Source organism: Pocillopora damicornis, chromosome 12, assembly GCF_964200805.1.
Source record: "Pocillopora damicornis chromosome 12, jaPocDami1.2, whole genome shotgun sequence".
NCBI lineage: Eukaryota > Metazoa > Cnidaria > Anthozoa > Scleractinia > Pocilloporidae > Pocillopora > Pocillopora damicornis.
Genome location: NC_142681.1, coordinates 15,440,492 through 15,460,151, shown reverse-complemented (window position 1 = coordinate 15,460,151; position 19,660 = coordinate 15,440,492). Strand labels below are relative to the sequence as shown.

Sequence of the window (19,660 nt, the reverse complement as noted above, 5' to 3'; positions counted from 1 at the left end):
ATAAAAGAGTTAAGGGGAGAAGAGGCACTGACTATGACACTGTTAACACTTTTTGGGGATGGAACAAGGGTTGAACTTCTCACGTAATACACGCCAATTCTTCAAAAAGACGTCGTTTACCAAACGTCACCCGTAACTAGTGAAAGCTATTATTGTAATAAAAAAAAAACTTTTTCAACACAGCGTTCATTTCTGTTCGTTTGAAATATTACCAATCTTTTTTTAAGGACACAAGAAAATAGCCTAAACGATTAACACCAGAAAGGGTTGAATGTATTAAAGTAAAAAAGATTTCAAAGCTTTATGCCTACCTCTGTTACAGCACCCGCAGCTATGATTTCACCGCTGTAGCGCAGCATAAATCTTCCAAGATCTTTGTAGTCTTTGTATAATTCAACACAAACGGGTTTGTAGGTGTGAATTACAACCTCCGCATTTGAATTCTTTGTTAAACATCTGAAGAGGTAAAGAGACATGATAAGAAAACAGTAGAACAAGTTGAAATTGAGTGTAGAAAGTAACTCCAGATAACAATCTTAATATATTCCTAAAAACCAATCAGTTTCTTTCATTGACATGACCCGAGGTGGTTTGACGGGCCAAGTTTTACGGAAAACTACTCTTCACCCTGGCTATAATATAAAGAGTTTATATGCTGGTTACTAAGGAAGCTCTTCGTAAGTTTGTAAGTATGCAACAGAGTGACAAAATATGTTGCATTTTACCATGCCTAAAAAACTTTTGCTATTTTTCCTCTAAAGCAAACTTCTAGAGAGGTATGGAAGTGAGGAAAAGTCTGATAAACTGAAGACTATCACACTTTCCCATTTACAAAGACCCCTCGTCATTCTTTATTTTCTTCCAAGTGTCAAATGGACCAAAAACTTAGCTTTGTGTAGCAATTTTGCTGAATCACGAAACCCTGGTAATTTTTTTTCCTTTGTCCCACACTTCTGCAGATGTGGAAACCCTGGTCACGAAACCCTGGTAATTTTTTTCTTTGTTTCACACTTCTACAGGCGAAGAAACCCTGGTCACAAAACCCTGGTCATTTTTTTTCTTTGTTCCACACTTCTACAGGTGTGAAAACCCTGGTCACTTTTTTTCTTTGTTCTACGCTTCTGCAGTTGTGGAAACCCTGGTCACGAAACCCTGGTCATTTTTTTTCTTTGTCCCACACTTCTACAGGCGTGGAAGCATGAAAGATGCTGACAAAGATAAGATGCACCGATTACGCCACACTTTTTTGTTCAGGTAGCCTTTTAATTATTTTCTTCATTCACAGTATCCACTACTTTTCACTCAATATTTTAGACACCTGTGTTCACCGGAAATATCAGACTGTGTGCAAACTTGAAAAACAAGATGTGCTTTAGTAATCAGATAAGTCTGATGTAACTAACAGTACTTTTTTGCTTTACTTGCAGAAAATTATAACGGCAGCTAAGTTACAGGAAGTAACTTCAACGTCAAACGATGTCTTTAACGTCGCTGATTCTAGCATTATACAAAGGCTTGTCATATACGAGACTTGAAGTGGCCGAGGTGACCACAGACTTTTCTGTCGCTCTCCATCGAGGCTCGTCGCGAAAGCACGATCACCATCTGCCTTTTATACACGTGCAGTGGCTATCTAACGGTGTCGGCTATCTGCATAGGAGAGGTAAAGATGAGGAATGTGGCCTGGGACCGGCCGTTACTGCAAACATGTCTGTATAGACGCTGTTACAAAAACTTAGTTATTTATGGTTCACCTTTGCAACCTATCGCACTCAAAGAAAGGATTCCTGTTTGGAAACTGCTGTAAGCTCTTTAATAGCCGGATATTGCCGATAACGAGTGTTTTCAGGTTTGCCATTTTTGCTTCTTATCTCGTAACCCTAGGAGATGATGTACCCCGATGAAAATTTTAAAAAACGTTCCTACATTACAGCAGAAAAAAATTAAGAACAGATAATTCATGAACTATGTCAAGCGACATCAGCGACACAGTTTTAGCATTAGCAGAAGAACTGGCAGCTTTTTTATCATGTTTTCCAGTAGAGTGGCTCCTCTGCATTTTCATTGAAAACAATTGATATTAGTGTGATTTTCTTCATCTCAAAGTAAAAGATTTTCCATGAACCAATCAGATTGCGCTCTCTGAGAAAAAAAATTGAAGCTGATGTTTTTCCTCTCGTCGGAAACTGAAATGTTAGACAGTCGACTAGTACATGTAAAAACACATACAAGAGGAAAAGGAAAAAAAACACAAAAAAAAACAAAACTGGTGTGGGAAAAAAAATAAACGCACAAGTACGGCAAACAAAAACATAGAACAAGAAAATCCTAGGAAGGCTTGGGAAAAGGAAAGTGCATTTACGTGGAGAAGCTGGAAGAGAGACGAGGGCAACAAATCAACAATATAGCTCGGTTTTGTGCTATTCTAGACTCAGAGGACTCCCCTCAAAATGAGAGGCCCCTGAATTTCTATGCGGGCCGCCCTCACTAGTACGGCCCGCCACGCGATTTTCACTAGATTGAAAAAAGACTAAGTCGTTTTCCTTGAGTTTATTCCTAGCATATACTTTTATTGTCTTGTTTGAACACATCATATACACATCCGAGGTGGAAAGGAGATACGAACAAGAGCATCCACATCAACATACCTATGGAAAAGAGAGGAATTCAACAACCAACATCAAAGGCGAACTTAGGTTCCGAAAATTGGATGACGAAGCGAAATTGGGCACATATCGCCAGAGATCACATGTACCCTAAGGAAAGGAATAAAAGTGTTTTTTACAGTGGAGACCTCAGAGAAATTAGAGAACTCTGCAGGATGATTCTGTTATATCCACATTCGGAGAAAATAGATGAAGATTATCCAAATAGACTAGTGTTAAAAAGAAGCTTCGAGGATGCTGTTGGCGAGCATGGTCTTACAGGATTTCAGTGTTACGTTGTAAAAGTTATTTATGACCGTATAGAAAATGAAGTGGTAACTGCATTTCCATCCTTGTACTGAACTTTTGCAAGGCTAAGATACAGTAGAACCTTCATCAAACGAGGTACCGAGAGATTGAGGAGGCTCCTTCGTTCTTTTCTTTCTTTTTTTTTCAGTGGTATGACGTTAAGCTACATAGCATTTTGGGATCGGAACGATTACTGTAAATGCCATTGTGCTTTAATTTCTATAAAAATAATTACATTTTATATCTGTCTTCTCTGTCGATTTTGTTTACTCTGTCTTCCCTTTCGATTTTGTTAACTCTGTCTTCTCTGTCGATTTTGTTAACTCTGTCTTCTTTGTCGATTTTGTTAACTCTGTCTTCCCTGTCGGTTTTGTTAACTCTGTCTTCTCTACCAATTTTGTTAACTCTGTCTTCTCTACCAATTTTGTTAACTCTGTCTTCTCTACCAATTTTGTTAACTCTGTCTTCTCTGTAGATTTTGTTTACTCCGTCTTCCCTTTCGATTTTGTTAACTCTGTCTTCTCTACCAATTTTGTTAACTCTGTCTTCTCTGTCGATTTTGTTAACTCTGTCTTCCCTGTCGGTTTTATTAACTCTGTCTTCTCTACCAATTTTGTTAACTCTGTCTTCCCTGTCGATTTTGTTAACTCTGTCTTCTCTGTCGATTTTGTTAACTCTGTCTTCCCTGTTGGTTTTGTTAACTCTGTCTTCTCTACCAATTTTGTTAACTCTGTCTTCCCTGTCGATTTTGTTAACTCTGTCTTCTCTGTCGATTTTGTTAACTCTGTCTTCTTTGTCGATTTTGTTAACTCTGTCTTCCTTGTCGATTTTGTTAACTTTGTCTTCCCTGTCGATTTTGTTAACTTTGTCTTCTCTGTCGATTTTGTTTACTTTGTTTACTCTATCGACTTTATAGCTCGGTTTTGTGCTATTTTAGACTTAGAGAACTCCCCTCAAAATGAGAGGCTCCTGAATTTCTATGCGGGCCGCCCTCACACGGTCCGCCATGTGCTTTCCACTAGATTGAGAGAGGACCAAGTCGTTAACTCTGTCTTCCCTGTCTATTTTTTTAACTCTGTCTTCTCTGTCGATTTTGTTAACTTTGTCTTCTCTGTCGATTTTGTTAACTCTGTCTTCTCTGTCGATTTTGTTAACTTAGTCTTTTCTGTCGATTTTGTTAACTCTGTCTTCCCTGTCGATTTTGTTACCTTTGTCTTCTCTGTCGATTTTGTTTACTTTGTTTACTCTATTGACTTTTTAGCTCGGTTTTGTGCTATTTTAGACTTTGAGGACTCCCCTCAAAATGAGAGGCTCCTGGATTTCTATGCGGACCGCCCTCACACGGTCCGCCATGTGCTTTTCACTAGATTGAGAGAGGACCAAGTCGTTAACTCTGTCTTCCCTGTCGATTTTGTTAACTCTGTCTTCTCTGTCGATTTTGTTAACTCAGTCTACTCTGTCGATTTTGTTTTCTCTGTCTTCAATGTCGATTTTGTTCATTCCGTCTACTCTGTCGATTTTATTAACCTCGTTTACTGTGTTGATTTTGTTAACTGTCTTCCCTGTCGATTTTGTTAATCTGTCTTCTCTGTCGATTTTGTTAACTCTGTCTACTCTTTCGATTTTGTTAACTCTGTCTGCTCTGTCGATTTTTTTAACTCTGTCTTCTCTGTCGATTTTGTTAACTGTCTTCTCTGTCGATTTTGTTAACTCTGTCTTCTCTGTCGATTTTGTTAACTGTCTTCTCTGTCGATTTTGTTACCTCTGTCTTCCCTGTCGATTTTGTTAACTCTGTATTCTCTGTCGATTTTGTTAACTCAGTCTACTTTGTCGATTTTGTTAACTCTGTCTTCTCTGTCGATTTTGTTAACTCTGTCTTCCCTGTCGATTTTGTTAACTCTGTCTTTTCTGTCGATTTTGTTAACTCAGTCTACTCTGTCGATTTTATTATCCTCGCCGGTTTACTCTGTCGATTTTGTTAACTCTGTCTGCTTTGTCGATTTTGTTAACTCTATCTATTCTGTCGATTTTATTATCTTCGCCGGTTTACTCCGTCGATTTTGTTAACTCTGTCTGCTCTGTCGATTTTGTTAACTCTGTCTACTCTGTGGATTTTATTATCTTCGCCGGTTTACTCTGTCGATTTTGTTAACTCTGTCTGCTCTGTCGATTTTATTAACTTCCCCGGTTTACTCTGTCGATTTTGTTAACTCTGTCTACCCTGTCGATTTTATTATCTTCGTCAGTTTACTCTGTCGATTTTGTTAACTCTGTCTACTTTGTCGATTTTATTAACTTCGCCGGTTTACTCTGTCGATTTTGTTAACTCTGTCTGCTCTGTCGATTTTATTAACTTCCCCGGTTTACTCTGTCGATTTTGTTAACTCTGTTTACACTGTCGATTTTATTATCTTCGTCGGTTTACTCTATCGATTTTGTTAACTCTGTCTAGTCTGTCGATTTTATTGACTTCGCCGGTTTCCTCTGTCGATTTTGTTAACTCTGTCTGCTCTGTCGATTTTATTAACTTCCCCGGTTTACTCTGTCGATTTTGTTAACTCTGTCTACCCTGTCGATTTTATTATCTTCGTCGGTTTACTCTGTCGATTTTGTTAACTCTGTCTTCTCTGTCGATTTTATTAACTTCGCCGGTTTACTCTGTCGATTTTGTTAACTCTGTCTGCTCTGTCGATTTTGTTAACTCTGTTACCTCTGTCGATTTTTTTAACTCTGTGTGCTCTGTCGATTTTTTTAACTCTGTCTACTCTGTCGACTTTGTTAACTCTGTCTACCCTGTCGATTTTATTAACTTCGCCGGTTTACTCTGTCGATTTTGTTAACTCTGTCTGCTTTGTCGATTTTGTTAACTCTGTCCACTTAATCGATTTTATTATCCTCGCTGGTTTACTCTGTCGATTTTGTTAACTCTGTCTACCCTGTCGATTTTATTATCTTCGTCGGTTTACTCTGTCGATTTTGTTAACTCTGTCTACTCTGTCGATTTTATTAACTTCGCCGGTTTACTCTGTCGATTTTGTTAACTCTGTCTACCCTGTCGATTTTATTATCTTCGTCGGTTTACTCTGTCGATTTTGTTAACTCTGTCTACTCTGTCGATTTTATTAACTTCGCCGGTTTACTCTGTCGATTTTGTTAACTCTGTCTACTCTGTCGATTTTATTATCTTCGTCGGTTTACTCTGTCGATTTTGTTAACTCTGTCTACTCTGTCGATTTTATTAACTTTGCCGGTTTACTCTGTCGATTTTGTTAACTCTGTCTGCTCTGTCGATTTTGTTAACTCTGTCTACCCTGTCGATTTTATTATCTTCGTCGGTTTACTCTGTCGATTTTGTTAACTCTGTCTACTCTGTCGATTTTATTAACTTCGCCGGTTTACTCTGTCGATTTTGTTAACTCTGTCTGCTCTGTCGATTTTGTTAACTCTGTTAGCTCTGTCGATTTTTTTAACTCTGTGTGCTCTGTCGATTTTGCTAACTCTGTCTACTCTGTCGACTTTGTTAACTCTGTCTGCCCTGTCGATTTTATTAACTTCGCCGGTTTACTCTGTCGATTTTGTTAACTCTGTCTGCTCTGTCGATTTTATTAACTTCTCCGGTTTACTCTGTCGATTTTGTTAACTCTGTCTACCCTGTCGATTTTATTATCTTCGTCGGTTTACTCTGTCGATTTTGTTAACTCTGTCTTCTCTGTCGATTTTATTAACTTCGCCGGTTTACTCTGTCGATTTTGTTAACTCTGTCTGCTCTGTCGATTTTGTTAACTCTGTTAGCTCTGTCGATTTTTTTAACTCTGTGTGCTCTGTCGATTTTTTTAACTCTGTCTACTCTGTCGACTTTGTTAACTCTGTCTACCCTGTCGATTTTATTAACTTCGCCGGTTTACTCTGTCGATTTTGTTAACTCTGTCTGTTCTGTCTATCTTTTTAACTCTGTCTGCTCTGTCGATTTTGTTAACTCTGTCTGCTTTGTCGATTTTGTTAACTCTGTCTACTTTATCGATTTTATTATCCTCGCCGGTTTACTCTGTCGATTTTGTTAACTCTGTCTACCCTGTCGATTTTATTATCTTCGTCGGTTTACTCTGTCGATTTTGTTAACTCTGTCTACTCTGTCGATTTTATTAACTTTGCCGGTTTACTCTGTCGATTTTGTTAACTCTGTCTGCTCTGTCGATTTTGTTAACTCTGTCTACCCTGTCGATTTTATTATCTTCGTCGGTTTACTCTGTCTACTCTGTCGATTTCGTCCACTCCGTCTACTCTGTCGATTTCGTCCACTCCGTTTACTCTATTGATTTTGTTAACTCTGACTACTCTGTCGATTCTGTCCACTCCGTCTACTCTGTCGAGTTCGTTTACTCCAACTACCATGTCGATTTTGTTATTTCCGTCAACTCTATCGATTTTGTTAACTCCGTCTACTCTGTTGATTTTGTTCACTTTTTCTGCTCTGTCGATTTTGCCAACTCTGTCTACTCTGTCGATTTTGTCCACTCCGTCTACTCTGTCGATTTTGTCCACTCCATCTTCTCCGTCGATTTTGTCCACTCCGTCTACTCTGTTGATTTTGTCCACTCCATCTTCTCCGTCGATTTTGTCCACTCCGTCTACTTTGTCGATTTTGTCCACTCTGTCTACTTTGTCGATTTTGTCCACTCCGTCTACTCTGTCGATTTCGTTTACTCCAACTAGCCTGTCGATTTTGTTATTTCCAAACCGTCTACTCTGTCGATTTTGTTAACTCCGTCTACTATGTTGATTTTGTCCACTTCGTCTACTCTGTCGATTTTGTTTTCTCCGTCAACTCTGACGATTTTATACACCCCGTCGACTCTGAGTGTTTTTTCCGTTGATTTTGTCCACTCTGTCGATTCTGGGTGTGTTTTCAGGTTTGCCATTTTCGCTCCTTATCTTGTAGCCTTAAGAGAAGATCGATCACGATCGACGTTAAACAAAATTCCTACAGAAACTATGTCTAATAATTAACATGGTGCGCTTCGTCGACTCTGGGAGTGTTTTCAGGTTTGCTTTTTTCGCTCCTCATCTCGGAGCCTTAAGAGAAGATCGACCACGATCGACGTTTAAAAAAATTCCTACATTGCGGCAGGAACAATTCAAGAACGGATAATAAATGAACTTTGTCAAGCGACATCCTCAGTTTTCGTATTTGCATATGAATGTCAGTTTCCAGTTGATTAACCCCTCTGCATTTACATTGAAGACAATTGATACTATTGAAATGTGTGTGTGTGTTTTTTTTTTTTTAACTCACAGGGAATCACTTGAAAACCTTCAAAATATCGAGCCCCATGCAAGCTTTTTTATATTTACATAGGGCCTTTAAAGGAATGTAGGCAAGTCAGCAAGCTTGTTGGTGACTGTACAGACTGGCTAATTACGAACGATGAAGCTAAAGATTTCCTATTTTCTTTTCTTACAAGCTGTTTTAATCATAAATCGGAAAGCATCACAGCGTAAGTGCTCCATTACACAGACTGTTGATTACGAGCCGCTTCACGCCGTGTTATCTTTGCGTAGAACACAAAATCTTCGCGACCTTAAAACAGTGATTTCGGGTACCATATCCCTTTCCGCTTTTTTTTGCAGACGCATGACAAGCGACGATAACGTGGAGAGAACATGAAAGTTTATCCACGAACAGTTTTCTTGCATTGTTTCGGAGATTTCAGTTCGAAAAAGCTTCAAAGCTTACTAGTAATTATCTTCTATAAGAAAGACTGGTCGAGATTTACGCAGACCTTTAATTTCCAAAGAAGATCACACTGATACATGAAGAAACTTTGACAGCCACAGAACGTCTTTTCGTGCTTTTGGCTAGATTGTTCCCCTCATGGAATTGTCAAGAGTTAATCCTTCCATACCTCTTGAAGTGTGGTACAAAGTAAAGAGTGACAGGGGTTTCATAACTCGGAAAAAGCGCACCAGAACCGTTAATGTAGTCAACACTTCCACACCTCTGGAAGTCTGGAGAGAAGGAAATATTGGCAGGGGTTTTCATATTTCTGAAAGAGAAAGAAGTGATGTTGAGGCCAGCACTGGACCGATTTGTGGCAATGGGCGACTACTTCACGGACGGTCTCTCGAAGGTTGACTTTCCAAATCGAGCTAGAGGACCTATTCCTGTCAGAGCGCATCGCTATTTGTGTGGAATTTGTCGCACATTCCTCGACTCGCCACAAAGCCAACATCAGCATGCAAATTCTCCTTACTATTCTCTATACATTTCCTGAGGTGCTGACAAGGAAGAATTTAATATATTAAAGTTCACATGGTAACCAGGTGGACAATCAGACATGGTTTGATGCTACTCTGGTTTAAAGATTTAATGAATAAAACCGAAGAAGTTACAATTCATAGACCCAACGTGTCGACACTCCAGTCTAGTGCCTTCATCACCCCTGATGAAGGCACTAGACAAGAGTGTCGAAAATAGAAATATTTAAAATCGTCGAAGCATTGGGTCTATGAATTGTAACTTCTTCGGTTACATTTATTAAATCTTTAAGGAAGAATTTGTTTCACAATCAAGAGCTTCTTTATTCTCGTGACTTTAATGTTCGATTCGGAGCTGATATTGTATGAAGAAATTATACGCTAGTCAAACTTAGAGGTCAAAGGGTTGATTCATCAAGTTTCTCTCACAATTTTCTTGTACTCTGCGCAGAGTAAACAATCGCGCACAATGATCTGGCCAGGGTTTGGACCCAGATCCCTTAACAAAGAATCCAACACGCTCACAGCTAATTAGGAGGCTGCATCTCACAAGAAAACCAGAAATTCTCTTGAGAGTGACTATCATCATTAGCGACTCACATTCTAAGAAGGCACGATAAAATATTTAAAATCGTCAAGTTAGAGTCTTATGTTGTGACTTGAAATCGCTCTTCAAAGAGATTCTCTTTTCAAGCTTAATGCTGAATGTAAATCATTGAAAAATGTTACAGCTGCCTATGTGCAACAACTGAGAAATAAAAAATTACGATGGCTTTCAATTTGATGGTACACTTGATTGGCGAGGGGCGGACACAAAACAGTTCCCAATCTGAAGATTAAAAAAAAGCAAACAAAGAAGACTTAAGACATCTTATAGGGCGAGTTAACGGTAAGAAGCTCGCGATTGTTTATTCAACCGGCCATGTTTGATTTGGAGATAGAGGCAGCGGCGGGTGCGTGGGGGCATGCGGAAAGACCACTATTCACTCCCGCACCCCCTTTAATTACTTGGCGTTATGAGAAAATGGATGACCGCGTCGGTTTTGGAGAAATTATAACGTGGGTTACAATCACTATCCAGACACTCGGAGATTCATCTCAAGCTTAATTAAAGTTAACTTGTTTTGTCCAAGAACAGTTACGAGAAGCACTCCCAAAGTACCTCCCAGTCACATTGATTCTGCTTTATATCGCTCTGCGAATTCTAGAAGACTCAAAACCCATCTCGGCTTTCACCGTCGCTTCGGCTTTCCTGCACTTGAGGAAGCTCACATTTTATTTCCAGAGATTTCTCATCGGCCAATAGGAAGGCCCTCATTATCGGCGCTTCAGCAGCAGCGTTCCTTCGCCCTCGAGAAAGTTTGAGGCCTTGAACAACGCGAACCAGCAAGTAGTCTTCGAGGGGTACTGCAAAGATAACTAGTAGTGCCAGATCCATTACAGTTCTTCCGCTATAGCTCGCCTTCCTTGACCCTTGACACCTTAACATCAGAAAAGGTATTCTCCATACTGTTCTCCATACATTCCCTAAGGCGCTGACAAGGAGAATTTGTGTAACAATCAACAACTTCTTTAGCTGCTGATAAGTTTCTTTATTCTCATGACCTTACTGCATCATTCAGGAGTGATATTATAAGGAGAAATTAGATTCTAGTCACTCTTAGGGTTTTACGGGTTAAGACCTTAGCCTGACTCGCGGGGGAAGAGACGCACTTGCCGCAGCGCTAATAATATGAAGGCCTGTTTGTAAGCTTATCTCTCACTGACTCCTTGTGATATCTGGGTGGGGAGACACGAGGAATAAACGACCGCACGGAACACTTGCGTCAGCCAATATTCAGTTAAGTCAAGAAAAGCAAAAGACAAGATATTTCTTTTCGTTTATAATTCTCTTTATGAACATATCACCGCACAGCGATGAACCTCAATCTCAAAGACTTTTTTAAAAATATTTTTCAGTTCATTCAGATTTTCCTTCTGGGACAGCAGCAAAATAGTTCGGAACGTTCTGAAATCCAGTCCATATCCTGGAGCATTGACTTTTTCCAGTTTTTTGCAAGGTTATCATAGGAGAATACTTGTTCGCAAAGCTTTGTTTTATAAAATATGTGGAAACACAAGCAAGAAACACACAATGGACGCCATACTGTGTAGTTTTAACAACACAGTCAGGTTTTAATTTATAAGAATCATTGCATGCAACTTTTGGGCTCGTTGACCCTTTAACTCCCAAGATCTGATTGTTAATTCTCCCTTCTAGCTGCTATATATTTTTCTTGTGAAACAGTAACGAGAATTTGGTGCTAGATCAAGATAAGTTTGTGAATTCTCATTACCTGTTTGCTGAATAATAAATGGATGTCAGAGGGAGAAGTTATATGTTAATCACCTCTGGAAGTAAAAGAGTTAAGGGGAGAAGAGGCACTGACTATGACACTGTTAACACTTTTTGGGGATGGAACAAGGGTTGAACTTCTCACGTAATACACGCCAATTCTTCAAAAAGACGTCGTTCACCAAACGTCATCCGTAACTAGTGAAAGCTATTCTTCGTAAGTTTGCAAGTATGGAACAGAGTAATAAAATATGTTGCATTTTACCATGCTCAAAAAACCTTTGCCATTTTTCCTATAATGCACACTCCTAGAGAGGTATGGAAGTGAGGATAAGTCTGATAAACAGAAGACTATCTCACACTTTCCCATTTACAAAGACCCCCTGTCATTCATTATTTTCTTCCAAGTGTCAAATGGACTAACAAACTTAGCTCTGTGTTGCAATTTTGCTAAATCACAAAACCCTGGACATTTTTCCTCTTTGTTCCCCAATTCTACAGGTGTGAAAGCATGAAAGCGACTGACAAACATAACATTGCACCGATTACGCCACACTTTTTGCTCAGGTAGTCTTTTCATTCTTTTCTTCTATCACAGCATCCACTACATTTCACTTATTTTAGACACCCAGAAGGGAAAAATGACTGCTGGTGTTAGTGCTCTCACAGTTTTCAAAATTACATTCCTGTGCTTTGGACTTATTAAAAATCATTTGGTAAGTAATAAACAGAGTTCTTATTTAAGCTTGCAGTAAAAAAGGGTGAAAAACAAGGAACTTCAAAATCAAATTCTTCCCTTCAACCCATTTTGATGGAGAGATAATTTGCACTAATTTTCAGGCTCAGTTGCAAGCGTCTGAAAAATTTCATTAAGTACAAAAAGACCAAAAGAAAGAAAAATAATAACGAGTTAAAACAATGAGGCATGATATCATTTGACATAGGGATTGACATGTGGATTTGCTCATGTTTAGTTATGGGATGTAATTTCCCTTGCCAAAAAGTAACAAAAAAAATTACAAGATCTAATAAAGAGTCAGAAAAGGCATACAAAAGCCGCCAACTGGAAGAGAGGTATTGGCTGTATGTGGAAAATTTGAAAGAATATCATCATCTACATGTCAGCAACAGTAAGAGTTCTTTTTCTACAAACCTTTTTGGAAGGTTCCCAAATACTAAGCAAAAAATGTTTTCCATTGAAAGCTGGTGGCAAACTGCCTTGGGTAAAACAACCCTGCACAGTATAGGTTAATGAATACAAATGCTGTATTTTAATGACCCCAGTAGAGAGTAGCCTCTAGAAGAAACATACAGGCTGTGTGGTGGGTAAAAGGGAGCCATTTACTGATGTTTAAAATCAAGCAAAACCATCCAGCAAAGGAAAGGGTCAACAGAGGTTGCACATTCCCATTACATTGGATGGAGAACTTGAGCAGCTGATACTGGATGTCATTTTCATGGGAATACCATTCAGAAGAAGAAAGGCAGGTGTCCCACCAACCTATGCTGGGCAGGTTTTAAAAGAGTATTTGAAGTCTCAGGAAGTAGACACTGATGTATTTGATAAAAAAAGACCAAGTTTTAAGTTGTTCTACTCACCACCAAATTAAAAATAGTGCCTGAAGATGCCACTCTGTACACAAACAGACACTTAGGGAATACATGTACACCCCTCTCATATGGGTAAAAAGATCAGTTAAAAAAAACCATTTAACTCAGGTTCATGACCAAATTGACAGTCATTCTTAATTAGTACAATAACTTGCAGTTACTGATCAGATGGCAAGCTCAAACAAGAAAAAATAGGTCTTTTCATTGCAGAAAATTCAGAAAGTTCAAGGTGAAACAACCTCAAAACATTAAACAGCTTCAGGTACCATCTCTTGATAATAATGTGACACCTCTGTAGCCAATCCAGTCACATGTAAGCATTTCCTTGATGGTCATACAGTCAGTTATGTTCAATAATATTTATTACAGGATTTATACCTTCCAACTTATTCTGAGTCTTCATAAGACCTCATAACACTTCACCAGATTCCAGTGTTGTTGGATGTCAACAGAATTTGCTGTAAACAAAAAAGTATACGAAACAATATTGTCAAGAATGATTAAAAAAAAGTTGTCTTTTTGTCGTGGGCATATCACTAGCCTTTGTAATGTAAACTTAAGCCGTTCTAATCTAAAGTTAAAACCAAGAACTCATTTTGACAACTCTCTTGTGATCGATTCTGCCAAAATCTACTTTTCGCTGTACATGTAAGAACACACATGTAGACGTATAGCTTTTATTTTCCCTCATTAATTTGAAACCTACACACATTGTACCTTAATCAATAAATTCTCCTTGTTAAAGCTCATAGTAGTCACAGCACCCTCAATTTAATGTTGCCTAGAAAAGTGTTGTACTGTACCTCACAGTTAAATTTAAAACTTGGGATGCACGCACCACGGTATTTACATTTGATCATAAAACAAATGTGATTTACACTATAGGAAAGCTTACACACCCATATCCTACACTGATGAGAGTGAAACTTTCCAAAACATACCAAAAAATGTTAATCTCCAACTCAATAAACGAAAAAAACGAGTTTTGCTTGAATCAAACGCTAATTGAAGTCGGAGCTACAGCAAATTAAAGCTAATTTCTGGAAAACAGCACAAAACCAACACTCACCTCAGCTGTAGACCTGACATCATCGAAAAGACAGCGTGTTCTGAAATATTTAGGCCAGAAATCGATCTCAGCTTCCTCGAAAACGTAAACGCTCTAATCGGGAACCGATCGCCATGTTACTGGTCTTCGATATCGATAATATTCAAACTCTGCAGGGGGTCTCGCGTGAAAACATCTATGAGAAGAGTCGAGTAGAGATGCGACCGCGCTGTTACGAACACTCGCCTAAAAAACATATCCCAGGAGTCGAGTAGAAAGGCGACCGCGCAGTTACGAACACTCGCGTAAAAACATATCCTAAGAGTCGAGTAGAGAGGCGACCACGCAGTCATGGACACTACAGAACTAGTAGTTCAAATAAGGCCTGAAAAAATGATTAGGCATTATTTCAACTACTAGTTCTGTAGTGTTCATAACTGTGTGGATCGCCTCGTTCCTTCCCCCTAGTACACATATACGATTTTCATAAAATTGCCGTCATTCGACCCTAAGAGTGCCTATGACCCACGAAAGCGTTAACGTGCCTGTAGACAGATATAGGAAAATACGGACCGCGCTCAAGAACCAATCAGGCAGTAAGAGTCGTTATCAGGCGCTCTAAAAAAAAAAAATGGTGTCTTCCCTCTACATTTAAAAAACAACCGCACAGAAGAGGGAAAGCAAAGCAACCAAACTAACAAAACGGAACTAGTGTGAGAAAAAAAATGCACAAGCACGGAACGAATAGAAAAAACAAAGAACAAGAAAATCCTAGGAAGGATACGTGGACAAGCTGGAAGAGAGACGTAGACAACAAATCAGCAATACCGGCTCGGCAAGGGCAGCGTACATATCAAAGATGGAAGGGAGATAGAGACAAGAGCTTCCACACCGACATGCCCATGGAAAAGAGAGAAATTCAACAAAGGTGGGCTGTACGAAAACGTCCAACATTAAAGGCAAACTTAGGTACCGAAGAATGGATGAGGAAGCCAAACTGGGTACATATCACCAAAAGTCACATGTACCCTAAGAAAAAGGATAAAAGTGTTTTTTAAAGTAAAGACCTTAGAGAAATTAGAGAACTCTGCAAGGCGACTCTGTTATATCCAGATTTAGAGAAAATGGATAAAAATAATCCAAATAGACTAGTGTTAAAAAGAAGGTTTAAGGACGCTGTTGGCGAGCATGGTCTTAAGGGATGCAAGTGTTACGTTACGAGAGTTATTTATGACCGTATGGAAAATGAAGTGGTAACTGCATTTCCATCCTTGTACTGAACGTTCAGAAGACTAAGATACAGTGTAACCTCAATTTAACGAAGTGCTGAGAGACTGGGGAAACTCGTTCGTTATATCGAGTGTACATTTTATGGAAAAGCACGATTTAACGAATAAGCGGAATAACAACCAAAATGTTCGTTCTAACGAGATATGGTTAATAGGTGTTTTTTGTTCTTTCTTTTTTTCTTTTGGTGTGAAGTTACGCTCTGTAAACTCCATTCATTTTGTCCACTCTGTGCACGCTGTTGATGGACGGTCCACTCTGTACTCTCTGTTGATTTTGTCCACTCTGTACACTCTGTTGATTTTGTCCACTCAGTACGCTCTGTTGATTTTGTCCACTCAGTACACTCTGATTTTGTTCACTCTGTTGATTTTGTCCACTCTGTACGCTCTGTTGATTGTACACTCTGAACACTCTGTTGATTTTGTCCACTTTGTACACTCTGTTGGTTTTGTCCCCTCTGTTGATTTGTCCACTTTGTACACTCTGTTGATTTTGTTAACTCTGTCGATGATGTCAATTCTGTCGATTTTGTTTACTCCGTCCGGCGACTCTTGGCGTGTTTCCAGGTTGTCTACTTTCGCTCCTTATCTCGTACGCTTAACAAAATTCCTACACTACGGCAGGAACAATTCAAGAACGGATAATTAATGAACTATGTAAAGCGACATCCACAGTTTTCGTATTTGGATGTGAACTGAGCGATCAGTTTCCAGTTTAGTGGCTCCTCTGCATTTACATTGAAGACAGTTGATAATGTTGAAAAGTGTTTATTTTTTAAATTCGCATAAAATTACTTAAAAATCTTTGAAAATATCGAGTCTCATAGGGTCTGCAAAGGAATGTAGGCAAACAAGCAAGCTTCTTCGTGACTGAACAGATTAATTTTGACAGGTAGAGCTAAAGATGTTTTGATTTTCTTTTCAAGATAATTATTAGTGCCAGATCCATTACAGTTCTTAGGCCGGCTCGCCTTCCTTAACCCTTTACACCCTAACATCAATAAAGGTATTCTCCATACTGTTCTCTATACATTCTTTAAGGTGCCGACAAGGAGAATTTGTGTAACAATCAACAACTTCTTTAGCTGCTGATAAGTTTCTTTATTTTCATGACCTTACTGCATGATTCAGGAGTGATGTTATAAGGAGAAATTAGATTCTAGTCACTCTTAGGGTTTTAAGGGTTAAGACCTTAGCCTGACTCGCGGGGGAAGAAACGCACGTGCCGCAGCACTAATAATATGAAGGCCTGTTTGTAAGCTAATCTCTCATGAACTCCTTGATACCTGGGTGGGGAGACACAGGGGAAAAACGACTGCCAATATTCACTTAAGTCCAGAAGAGTAAAGACAAGACATTTCTTTTCGTTTATAATTCTCTTTATGAACATATCACCGCACAGCGATGAACCTCAATCTCAAAGACTTTTCTAAAAAATCCTTTTCAATTCATTTAGTTTTTCCTTCTGGGACAGCAGCAAAATAGTTCGGAACGTTCTGAAATCCAGTCCATTTCCTGGAGCATTGACGTTTTCCTGTTTTTCACAAGGTTATCATAGGAGGATTCTTGCTCGCAAAGCTCTATTTTATAAAATCTGTGGAAACACAAACAAGAAACACACAATGGACGCCATACTGAGTAGTTTGAATGACACAGTCAGGTTTTAGTGTATGAGAATCATTGCATGCAACTTTTGGGCTCGTTAACCCTTTAACTCCCAAGATCTGATTGTTAATTCTTCATTCTAGCTGCTATACATTTTTCTTGTAGACCAGTAAACAGAATTTGGTGTTAGATCAAGATAACAACTTGTACCTGATAAGTTTGTGTATTCTCATTACCTGTTTGCTGAATAATGAATGGATGTCAGAGGGAGAAGTTATATGTTAATCACCTCTGGAAGTAAAAGAGTTAAGGGGAGAAGAGGCACTGACTGTGACACTGTGACATTTTTTTTCAACACAGCGTTCATTTCTGTTCGTTTGAAAGATTACCAATCTTTATTTAAGGACACAAGAAAATAGCTTAAACGATTATCACCAGAAATGGTTGAATGTATTAAAGTAAAAAAGATTTCAAGGCTTTAGGCCTACCTCGGTCACAACGCCCGCGGCTATGGTTTCACCGCTGTAGCGCTGCATAAATCTTCCAAGATCTTTGTAGTCTTTGTATAATTCAACACAAACGGGTTTGTGGGTGTGAATTACAACCTCCGCATTTGAATTCTTTGTTAAACATCTGAAAAGGTAAGGAAACATGATGAGAAAATAGTAGAACAAGTTTAAATTGAGTGTAGAAAGTAACTCGGGATTGCTTCGGTTTTGGTTAAGTTCGAATATGGGGTTCTTTTCGTGTGAATGCTTGACAATTTGCGTGCTGGCGATAAAAATATAAACAACCTATATTTGCCATCTGAAACGTTTCATCAAGCCAAGTGACATTTCAACCAAGAAATATGAAATTTTAAATTGGAGGAGGGGGAAGTAATATGGGAATGTAAGAGGGATATACGAGGGGTATCACAACAAACCCTCAGTCACTCTAACGACTGCAAATAGTGTCAACGGGTCATTTCTTTGATATTGGCAGCATCGACGTGAAAATGTCAATAAGCACTGTGCACTAATTGGAACATTGACTTTCTTGTTATGGGGATAACCTTTCCTTGTGGTAACTTACATAAGCTTTCTTACCTGGGTTTCTTTTGTAGGATTTCTCCTGTACTCTTGTGTAAAACGCTACAAAGCCTCTGGATGGTAGCCGGCTCATTTAACGTTTTGAAGTTGAACAATACCTGAGGACAGACGATAAAATTAGAACAGCTAACTTTCCTTACCTAGCCAAAAAAAGTCTTAGAACATAGGATTCTTTTTATTGTTTTCCCAACTCCACTGTATTGGTGCCGTCCAATTCTTTTAAAAACTTTAAAATCGAAGAACAGAAAAACGAAAAAATTTATCGTGGCTTTAAGAAATACCTCCAATTAGAAATAAATGATGCTAAAATGTTCTGTGTGTGAGACGCTTAATGACCAAGGAATGAATTCTTCAACATCTGGAATAACAGACCATGGAAGTACTTGAAACTCCTTTATGTCTCCCTCTTTTGAGGCCGAAAAAGCTTTAAGCTAAATGTATTCTCAACGCATGTCAAAAGCCAATGTCGTTTCATTGACCAAGACCCGAGGTGGTTTGACGGGCCAAGTTTTACTGAAAACTACTCTTCAATCCGAAATGCAGTAAGAAGCCATGTCCACCCTGGCCATAATATAAAGAGTTTATACATTGTTTGCTAAGCTAGCTCTTTTTAAGTTTGGAAGTATGGAACAGTGACAAAGTATGTTTACCATGCCCAAAAAACCTTTGCTATTTTTCCTTTAAAGCAAACTTCAAGGGAGGTATGGAAGTGAGGAAATGTCCGATAAACTGAAGACTATGTCACACTTTCCCATTTACAAGGACTCTTGTCATTCTTTATTTTCTTCTAAGTGCCAAATGGACCAACCAACTTAGCTTTGTGTAGCAATTTTGCTGAATCACGAAATCACGAAAAGCCCGCAACGGGAATAGAGGTATTGGCTGTACATGGAAAATTTCAAACAATATCCTCATCTACAAGTCAGCAACAGTAAGAGTTCTTTTTCTACAAACCTTTTTGGAAGGTTCCCAAATACTTACAGATAGAAAAAGTAGCATCAACCACAAAGAAAAACCCTAACAATGATAAGTTTTTTTCTTACGAACTATCAGGCCATAGATCACTAAATTTTAAAGGGGTCACTGCCAAAAAAAAAAAAAGGCAGTAGCTGAAAACATTTTCCATTGAAAGCTGGCAGCAAACTGTCCTGGGTAAAACAACCCTGCACAGTATAGGTAAATGTATGCAAATGCTGTATTTTAATGACCCCAGTAGAGAGTAAGCTCTACAAGAAACATACAGGCTGTGTGGTGGGTAAAAGGGAGCCATTTACAGATTTTTAAAATTAACCAAAACCATCCAGCAAAGGAAAGGGTCAACAATGCACCTAAGTGATAAAAGAGGTTGCATGTTCCCACTACATTGGATGGGGAACTTGAGCAGCTGATGCTGGATATCATTGTCAAGGAGTACCTTCCAGAAGAAAGGGGCAAGTGTCTGCCCAATCAATGCTGGGCAGGTTTTAAAAGAG

The 19,660-nt window shown here is 38.9% G+C and overlaps 1 long non-coding RNA gene across 1 annotated transcript in view; it reads right to left on the bottom strand.

Annotated features, from left to right (window-relative positions):
- Nucleotides 1–16,849: 16,849 nt before the first annotated feature.
- LOC113679478 (uncharacterized) overlaps nt 16,850–19,660 on the bottom strand; it is a 4,116-nt gene continuing 1,305 nt past the window's right edge. The window contains exons 3-5 of the long non-coding RNA XR_016181786.1: nt 18,186–18,286; nt 17,586–17,730; nt 16,850–17,086 (exon numbers count right to left, since the gene is read on the bottom strand). This is a non-coding gene — a long non-coding RNA (uncharacterized LOC113679478). The remainder of the gene's footprint in view (nt 17,087–17,585; nt 17,731–18,185; nt 18,287–19,660) is intronic.